We start from the raw sequence: 9,601 nt of genomic DNA on the forward strand, positions 1-9,601 counted from the left end.
TCTCACTTATAAAAACAACTTCATATGATCCAACACAATAGGAACAGCGAAATTCTGTGACCAGCTAGGATAGGATTAGGCAAAATATATGGCTCTGTGGTCAATTCTAACTACTGAAACCACAACCTATAAAACAGTTCCTTGCGTACCAGCTCATTAGTTGTTTTTTAAAGATAATCTTTTTTAAAGTATGTTTTTATTGATTTTTAGAGAGAGAGGAATGGAGAGGAATAGAGAGATAGAAACATCGATGAGAGAAGAACATCATCAATCGCCTGCCTCCTGCACGCTCCCTACTGGGGATCAAGCCCACAACCCAGGCATGTGCCGTGACTGGGAATCAAACTGGCGACCTCTTGGTTCCTGGACCGACACTTAACTGCTGAGCCACACTGGCTGGGCACTCATCAGTTTTTCATTTTATTTCTGTCTCTCTCCCTCTTCTCTTACTACCCACCTGCAATTTTCTACATATGGGAAAAAGCCAGGTGAAAAATTCTTTACTAAAAGTCATTTGCATTCTTTAATCCACCTATCCTATGGGCAAGTTAGGAAATTTCTCCTGGAAATGCTAGCAGACAACCTTATAGATTTACCTTCCCTATACCCTAAAGGAACTATGATCACCATGATGAGAGTTCTGGGTACACATTTCCACTCTAAAATAATACTAGTCTGCATCTTTGGTCCTGTGTTTCATAAGGCATAATGTAATTCAGCAGTTAATCATATATCTGGAAAGAAAATTCACCAATGTGTTCATGGTTTACCCCTATTCCTTAAAGAGCTATAATTGAACATTTAGCAGCAACTGTCTCAACTGTACCAGGAACAAAACACATCTTCCATTTCTCCTCAAAGAAGGCCAAATGGTTTTATTAGCATACTCACCAAACTATACTTTATCTGTCTTAATATACATGAAATAATGTCAAGTGAAATTCCAAATGCTAGCAAATCTGAAAGAGGGGTAGGCAAGCAAGGATGATTAAAGGTAGTAAGGTCAGAGACTTGGCTGATGAATTGTTAAGATTCTTCCAATACCAACTAGCCAAGCTAGGAAGGTCTGTTAATATTTCCATTCCAAATCTCTCTCCTGAGTTCAATAACTCAAATCTAATAAATTAGTTCCAGGCTGAAACCTGGCATACCTGATGTGGATAAAATATTTTTTTTTATTTTCCCTAAATCAGGGGTCCTCAAACTTTTTAAACAGGGGGCCAGTTCACTGTCCCTCAGACTGTTGGAGGGCCGGACTATAGTTTAAAAAAAAAAACTATGAACAAATTCCTACGCACACTGCACATATCTTATTTTGAAGTAAAAAAACAAAACGGGAACAAATACAATATTTGTATTTGCATGTGGCCCGTGGGCCGTAGTTTGAGGACCCCTGCCCTAAATCAATGGATTCCCCTTAAAGTGATTTAATAAAAAGTCACTCTCCCCCCCAAATCACAGAGCCTTTAATAAAATTTTCATTTTTAACTGGAAAACCTCATAGGTGAAGTCTTTCACATGATCACAGAGTGCTCATGCTGAGCAGACTAAAAAACCAAAATCCACAGTAAAAAAAAAAAAAAAGCCTTTAAACTCTTCAATAGGCTCATTATAGCATAGGCCTAACAACTGCACTCATGATATGACGTTGGAGAGACTGGTGGCTCTTTTACTATTAACTAGAGGCTCCCAATAGGGAGCTCTGAATTAAGTCATGTAAATAAGTTTGCAAAGCAACTAACCAGTAAAGTTAACAATTATGTTGCCATAAGAATAACCTGCCAATTTTGTTTAAATTCCTTTAAGCAAGAAATTCATTGTACGTATAGGAAATATCTCTTAGAAATTCAGTGTACATATTGGAAAAATAACTTCAGAATGATTCTTTACATCAAGGGGAAAAATGGCTGGGTTAATATTCTATTTTTGAGACAAGTAAAAGTCTTGTTAAAATCTGGGCAGAAACCCACTAATATAATATTAAAATGTTTATGTTTTCTATCTCTTTTTTAATCATCCAGTTGAATATTTATTACATGACTTTTGTATAATCAGCAATGATCCGAACACTTGCTTGAGTGGGAGGCGTAAAAAAAGAAATGTAAACTTCTAACAGTGTAAAATCTAGACTACAGAACAAAATATATTGTTTTGTTTCATTTGGTTCATAACGAAATGAGTCATACAGATAGCAAGGGCAACAGAAACTGAATAAAAGGAGAGATTGTAATTGGAGGAGGTAGACTATAAAAGGTTGAAACTTGACTTTGGACTTCAGGGATATTGAATTTGTCTATGAAAAAACAAGGATTTTTCAAGGGAATTAAAAGAGTAAAGGAAACAAGTTCATATATTGAGATCAGTTGAATCCTAAAATTAAAAATACCTTAGTTTTTTTCATTCAAGGGAAAACAACTGAAGTGGAATTCTATTTTAAAAAGTTATAAGCCAAGTTCAGCAGTCTGGTGATCTGCAATAGTGCAATCACATCAGGAGATGCACAAGCCAAGGGAGTCAAGGAGTAAGTAATGCCTCACTGAACAGAGAAGGCACACTGTCCTCTCTAATATTTGTTTGTTATTAGCCACTACTGAACATTCCTTCAGTCAAGTACCACAATTACAAGTGCACTCCAAGATACGGCTTACATGTGATATCACGTCTCGCAAAGGCCAATGGTGTCATTTTCTGTTTTGTAAATACAGTTCTCCAAAATAGGTAATAGTGTAAAGGATGAGAGATGAATCATGTCCTCTCTCTCCTGTGGGAAGAAGTGTATCTGTGGGAGCCAAACATCATTTCTTACAGTTTTTGTATTTGTAACTGAATCAGGCATTTGGAGAGTAGAATGACAAAGGGTTAAGGGCAGCTACAGGATAGTAGCCAACCAAGGGTGGGAGCCACACTTTTCAAGTTGCCATCCAAATACTGCACACAGTTGTCCACATGTGCTTACATGCCACTTTTAGGAGCACACCTCTAAGAGCAATGGGCACCTTGTGACTGTAAACTGTATGGCATAATTCTTCTTCCCTTACAATGGTGCTGTGCTCCTCTCCACCCTTTCTCCCATAGTCTCCCTGCTGGTAACCAGATTGCAAGCTTAACCACCAACGACCTAGAAAGGCGTATCTTTTGATGCCATCTGCTCCTCTCTTTTCTTGCCTTCATTCTCATGTGACTGGTGGCTCAGGAGCCTCCTGTGTGTGCCTGACAAATCATGGGCTGTACAATACTGGAGGAAGAAAAGAGGACAAGAGACAGAAGAAAAAAGCTTGGTTTGATTTGAAAATCCTTATGCACTGAGAAAAAAATTGCAAGTATCATAAAGATGCTGTTTTTCATGTCCCCAAGGAGTGGAAGAGCTGACAGACAACAAGGATTCCGAACAGGTACAATCCTGCACCTTTAATCAAAGTAGGGTAAGAAGGCTGGGGAAAGTTAAGGCTTTTGTGCTGACTATTCTGATGAACACTAGACTAGCAACCAAAAGAAAAAATCCTGACACTGTAAAATCTATGAAACTAGACTTGATCAAAACTGAGAAAAAAAAATTAGCTCCCTGGTTAGCATTTACTTAACTTTTCACAACACATGGATGGCATAACAAAAACTAAATGAGGAAATATTTTAGTTTCATCGTTTTTATTATGCTATCCATGTGTTGTGAAAAGTTAAGTAAATGCTAACCAGGGAGCAAAGTTAGGATTAGACACTGCAGCAGGAAGTGCCCTATGAGAAAACTGAAGTTTCCTTGCTGAGCGGGAGGGGGTAAGACAATGGAGAGATACAAAAGTACTTTTATTTTCAAAGATACTTTGAGGTCTATTTTAAAATGACATTTAAAAGTGGGTTTTACCCAGGGGAAGAGGCAATTCTCAGTGCCTAACCCTGTTAGACAGAAGGTCCTATCAAAATTACCCACACCTTCAAAAAGGGCAAGCCCCTTGTGGGAAAAGGAACAATTACAGTCTGTTTGGCTCTTATTTTGGTAGATTGGGATCAGTTTTCTCTGAAGGAACCAATGCTGCCTTGATTTCAAACCTTGTAAACTCTACTGCAAAACTGAAATATCACAGAATGCGAGGGGAAATGATTTTGCTATTAAATGGCCCCTCCTAGTAGCTGTGATATTTTAAAGCATAGGTATGTATCAACCACAAGAAGCAAACAGTGTTGAAGGAGAAGAAAGAATTCCCTTTCAGGAAAAAATTGCAAGTATCATACGACTATGTTTTTCAAGTCGTCTCTGGAAACTCTAATCCCTCTGCCCAACAATAAGAAATTTAACGAGCCTGCCCAGCCTCCCAAACCATCCACTGGCTGATGCCCTTAAGGGCACGGTCCTTCATTGGAACTTCTCTTTCATTCCTCCACGACGGGATGCCAAGACTTTGCCAAGTAACTAAATAAAAATGGAAAACAAGTCAAGTGATAGGGACAGTACTTGCATTTTCCTCTCTGCTGAATGTTACGCAATGGGCTTTGAGTTCTCCCTTGAGCCACATTCTTCAAAGCTGCAGTGGCTTGTGGCCAGGTTTCCCAACTTGCTACACACTTTTGCACATGACATCAGCTAAATGCTTATCCTACACATTTTATATTCCAACATTTCTCTAAAGTTTAATGTGTTGAGAATCTTATGAATATCTCCTAAACTTCAAAACAACTGCCTGCCTCCTTTTCTTATGAAAAATGACATTAAAAATGGATCCAGATAGCAAGCACACTCATGCTGCTCGTGAATTTTATTTAAAAAAATAAATATGATCATATTCTACGATTCAGCTTATTTTGTTTGTGAACTACGAAAGTTTAGACAAGCAGTTCCCATAAAATGGCATATGGTAATTATGTTTCACTTACAACGTATATATCTTCTTTACAAAACATACACGGACTATTAACTCCCAGGTATTAACTTGGTAAGTGGCATTTTCCTAGAGTTATACCTGATTGTGGTATCATGGGGCTTGATGACAACAAAATAAAAACTCAGGAGACTATCTGGGACCCTCTTCTTAGTTTTCAAAAACAGATGCTTTCATTAATATTCCTCTTAATTCAACTGGCATCTAGTAAAATAACCAGAGAGGAATATCAACAAGTGTTATAGGGAAGTTTCAAATTATATACATTATATATACTGATCAATGATTCTCTCTCATCATTATATATATATAAACTTATTTCATAGTCACATTGTCCACCTAAGCACTAAAAGGACTCATTTACATACAGATAAGTAAAATCAGAAAAGCTGAGATACATGTTACTCATTCTTGGAAGACTTTTAAAAATCACTTTCTCCTAATAAAATCGTAGTAGTGCTTAGGGTAGGGAGCCAGAGAGTATTTAAAGCCAGAAAGTTAAATATAATGTGCCTTCCAGAAGTCATAGTTTTCCTCAAAGATTTTGAAGAAAAGCACTATTTTATATAAAATCAAAGATGATGCAAAGTATACTTTTATGATGATAAAAAGACTTCAAATTTCATTATTTCACACTGCATCCGAGGACCTCCAGGAATCTATGTTCAAACTACTAGAGCACATTACTGTAGATCACTATGACAGCGCTGGATCTCAGAACCTCATTTCCGAGTCACGGCTGGGATCATGTCTTTCAAAGGTTTAGACAGGAAGGAAGAGTGGAGAAGAGAGGGGAGGTAGGGAGGAGAGAGGAGAGAGGAGAGAGGAAGAGGAGAGAAGACAGAGGAGAAGAGAGGGGAGGAGAGAGGAGAAATTGTGAGTACTCAAATTAATGACAAAATAGTAACATATTCTTTCTCAAACTACACAGATTCCGTGTAGGCTGACATTTATTTAGTCTTTCCATCTCAGAGATATGAGGAAGATGAAGTGGCCACTCAGGCAATAACAATGATCATCAGTAAACAATGAACTCCACCCTATTAAGTCACTGAACTAGATGTAAAGATTTTTAAAAGATGCCAGTAGTAATCTTTATTCGTTTGAAGATGCTATAATTTACCCTTCTGTCTACCACCTTCCCAGCCCCACTTCCCATCACTTCTTGAAAACCTCTTCCACAAACCAAATGTGCTTTCATATTTACTGATTTCTTTACCTGGAATGCCTTTCTCTCCACTGTCCAACTAGCGGGCATCAAACGCATTTGTCAGCCCACAGTCAAACTACTGTTTCTCCCATGAGGCCTTCCTTGCCATACCCCTTTCTCAGATAATTAATAATTGATTTTCATACCAATCACATCATATTTTAATTATCTTCTAGGTAAGACTGAATCCATTCTTTTAGTCATTTCAGGTCTTCAAATACCAAGAGAAAGACTGGCCCACCGTGGGGAGGAGGTATGTAACGATTTCCAGTGGATTTATCTAGGACTCTCTAAGCTCACCAAAGTTGAGGTACAATACTGAGGCCTCTAAAGACTATAATCAGGCCAACATTCATTAGAGATCTGCTTATGGATGCCAGGATTCTACACTGGGTTGTTTTGTGTGCAGCTGAGGTCACCACCAAAGATGACCACATGTAGAGTAACCAACAATCTCCAACTTAACTCTTGATTAGAGTCGACATCTCGTATTTTATTTTATTTTGTCCAGCACCTTTTATCCTCTCTATACCCTTTACCACTTCCTCCCATCCCCCTCCACCCCCACAATCACCACACTGTTGTCCATGTCCTGAGTTCTTTTTTTTTGCTCAGTTTCTCCCCCCCCCCCCCCGCCCCAAGCCGTGTGCCTGTTCTCTAACTATGAGTCTCGACATCTCTTTTAATAGTGAAGCATAGGGTTAAGATTTGCAGACACTACAACAGAGTGAATTATCAAAGGATTTACAGTGATGGGGACTAGGACAACAATGTCAAAGGAAATTCAAAAATAAATTTTTTAAATTAAATTTTATGGCACCAATTTTGACTTTTAGAGTTTATTAACAGCAGGCTTCCTAGCAAATAGAAAATATAACTGATATAAGTGTGGCCTCTGTTCCATCTGTTGTTCAACAAATAAACAGTGATAAAAACAAGTGTAATAATACTAAGGCAATTACTAAGAAGAAAATAGAAAAGAAACAGCTAAGAAAACTCAGGTATGTGAGGGGAAGTCTAAAAAGAAGTACTCCACAATGCACAGGGGCAGAGAGAGTGGGAGTTAAATGAATAGTTTTTATCCCATCTGGTAACATGAGAAATTAGTGTTTGCACAGTTTTACAGGATCCCAGGACTGCTGATCAGATGAAGGCTACATAGTGCAGAGCACAAAAACAAATGGTTTTTTCACTGTCACGCTTTCATCTCTAAGGAAGACTTGGCTTTTGACAGCCTCATTTGAAAAAAAAAAAAAATTAAATCTGGTTCCAAAGGCCTATATTCTTCACTGAAACTCCCACAAGGAACCCAATCTCCAAAGTAACTTAACAAAAATTGCTCACTTGATGTCCATTCTGAGCTAAATTTACATTCCATGCGTACATCTCATCCCCTCTATGTTGATGAGGATTTGTGTGTGTGTGTGTGTGTGGTTTTTAAAAAAAAACAACAAAAAACAACAACAAAAATGTATTCATTCACCATATTTCTTCTTTGGTCACACAAGAACTTTCTGTATCCTAAGTTCCAAAGTCTGGGGAATAGGGCTACATCACTGGGGAACACAGTGGCAATTTGTTCTAAATACAAAATAGCTTATTTTCCTTTGGCAACCCTCCAGCGGTGGCGGTGGAGGGAAAGGATACTCTTCTCTAAAGAGATCAGGAGAGATCAGGCTCTGAACCTGGCTTCCTGTCAAAACTTAGCTGTGAGTGCAAGAGACATTTTAAAAAATTAGTTACCTTTCACGTCAACTTGGAAACTGATTAAAGGCTTTTTTTGCATTATTAACTGTTTTTCTAATCTTCAGCCTTTTGTTGGTGTTCATCCCTATTCTGGCAGCCCCCATTGGCTGCTTTAATGGTTCCAAGGGGCTGAGAAGTGTTGCTCTCCAAAAGAAAAAGCATTCTCACAGGGACTGGGAAGGCAATCAGCAATCACAACAGTAGCTACTTGTTAATTTTCTATTTGAAACCCAGTGATGTCAATAGTATTGTACCCTACCCGCCACCATGGGGTAAAAGGACATTTCGAAATCAAAACAGACTTCCTACGTGCCGGCAAATCAGCTCGGAGACACAGTGATAATGTGCTGTAAGACACTGCCCTAGTTTCATATGCAAAATGCACGTAACAAGCATTAGTCTACTCTTCTCTAAAAATCTAACGCTCACAGCCCATTCTACCCCACAGCCCAGTGAAGTTATTTTATTAGATCAAATCATAGTCCAGAATGACAGAGAGAAATGAAGACATATTGCTACTGATCCCTAATAAAATGGTGAGCCTACATAGCCCAAACAGCACACTCAAAGAATGTTCCGTTGTAATGTGAATGTTCATGTAGAAGCATAAAATGAAAATAGCACAATGCCTTTAAAAAAAATGGCCCTGCTAATAAGATGATTAGCATAATAGTTCACTTTAAGGGGGTGTGTCTACATAAAAGGAAAGACACATTTTATTAAGTGGGACAGGAACACTCTGGCCTAAGAATGACTGCATCCCTGGAAAATGAATATTCACAATTTATACGGAGTATGAGCAACCTGAAATAAGGAACTAAATGATTAAAAGTGGTGACCATGCTTACCACTGGCAGACGGCAAATGGCTTGGCATTGCTGGATATCTGCCAATTCAGTCAAGCCAGCCAGGGATTATTTTGAAAGTCCTATTTTAGCACAATTTCCCCAGGATTAAAATGCAGGGAGTTTTGTTTATTTTTTATTTTGTTTTTTGGGGGGGAGGGTAAATTTTGGGGCAGGAAAAGGTAACAAAGAGAAATTGCTGGTCCATCTGTAATTAACCCATTGGGCATTTGGAACCTCTGGAAAAATAAGGTTCATAGAATTTTAAACATCATAGTTCTGACAATGACAGATAATTAATGTTTTGGTATATCTTTTTATTTCAGAGTTACTTAAACTCTTCTGATCTTTCTCTTTCATAATACTATGTCACACTTTTTTTCTGACCACAAAGGGCCCAACTGAAGAGTAGTTTTTGAGAGTAACTTTTGGAGGCAGCCTCACACAACACCTGGCATCAATTCTGAGCATGCTCTCCTCTGATAAAGCAAAAAAAATTTTCAGTATTGTATTTAGACACTGACAGATGAGCATTTTTAGGTAGGTAGAAAGTGAACATGCCTTAAGAACTACTTTACTTTTTAAAACCCTTCTGAAAAGGAAAAGGTATTCAATGGAGTAACAACAACTATAATAGTCTCATAAAAAGCAAACTCTTTCCAGTAAAAAACTGGGTTCAAATTATAACTAGGTTGCACCACTACTTTTTTTTACTTGTTTCTATTTATATTGTCTAAATTTTAGTTTGATTTTCCTCTGGATCAGCCCAGGAAAAAAACTAAATGAGAGAAGAATCAGAGATCTAATACATATTTTGTGTGATTCCAGCCTCAACTCTATACCATTACTAGAGGCTCTATGCATGAACTTCGTGCATGGGTAGGGTCCCTAGGCCTGGCCAGCGATCAGGGCCGATCTGTGGGGCAACC

General features: G+C 38.1%; 1 protein-coding gene across 1 annotated transcript in view; it reads right to left on the minus strand.

Annotated features, from left to right (window-relative positions):
* Positions 1 to 9,601, minus strand: part of MXI1 (MAX interactor 1, dimerization protein) — a 71,316-nt gene that overhangs the window by 7,718 nt on the left and 53,997 nt on the right. The window lies entirely within an intron of this gene.

The sequence above is a fragment of the Myotis brandtii genome, unplaced genomic scaffold, assembly GCF_000412655.1.
Source record: "Myotis brandtii unplaced genomic scaffold, ASM41265v1 scaffold441, whole genome shotgun sequence".
Taxonomy (NCBI): domain Eukaryota; kingdom Metazoa; phylum Chordata; class Mammalia; order Chiroptera; family Vespertilionidae; genus Myotis; species Myotis brandtii.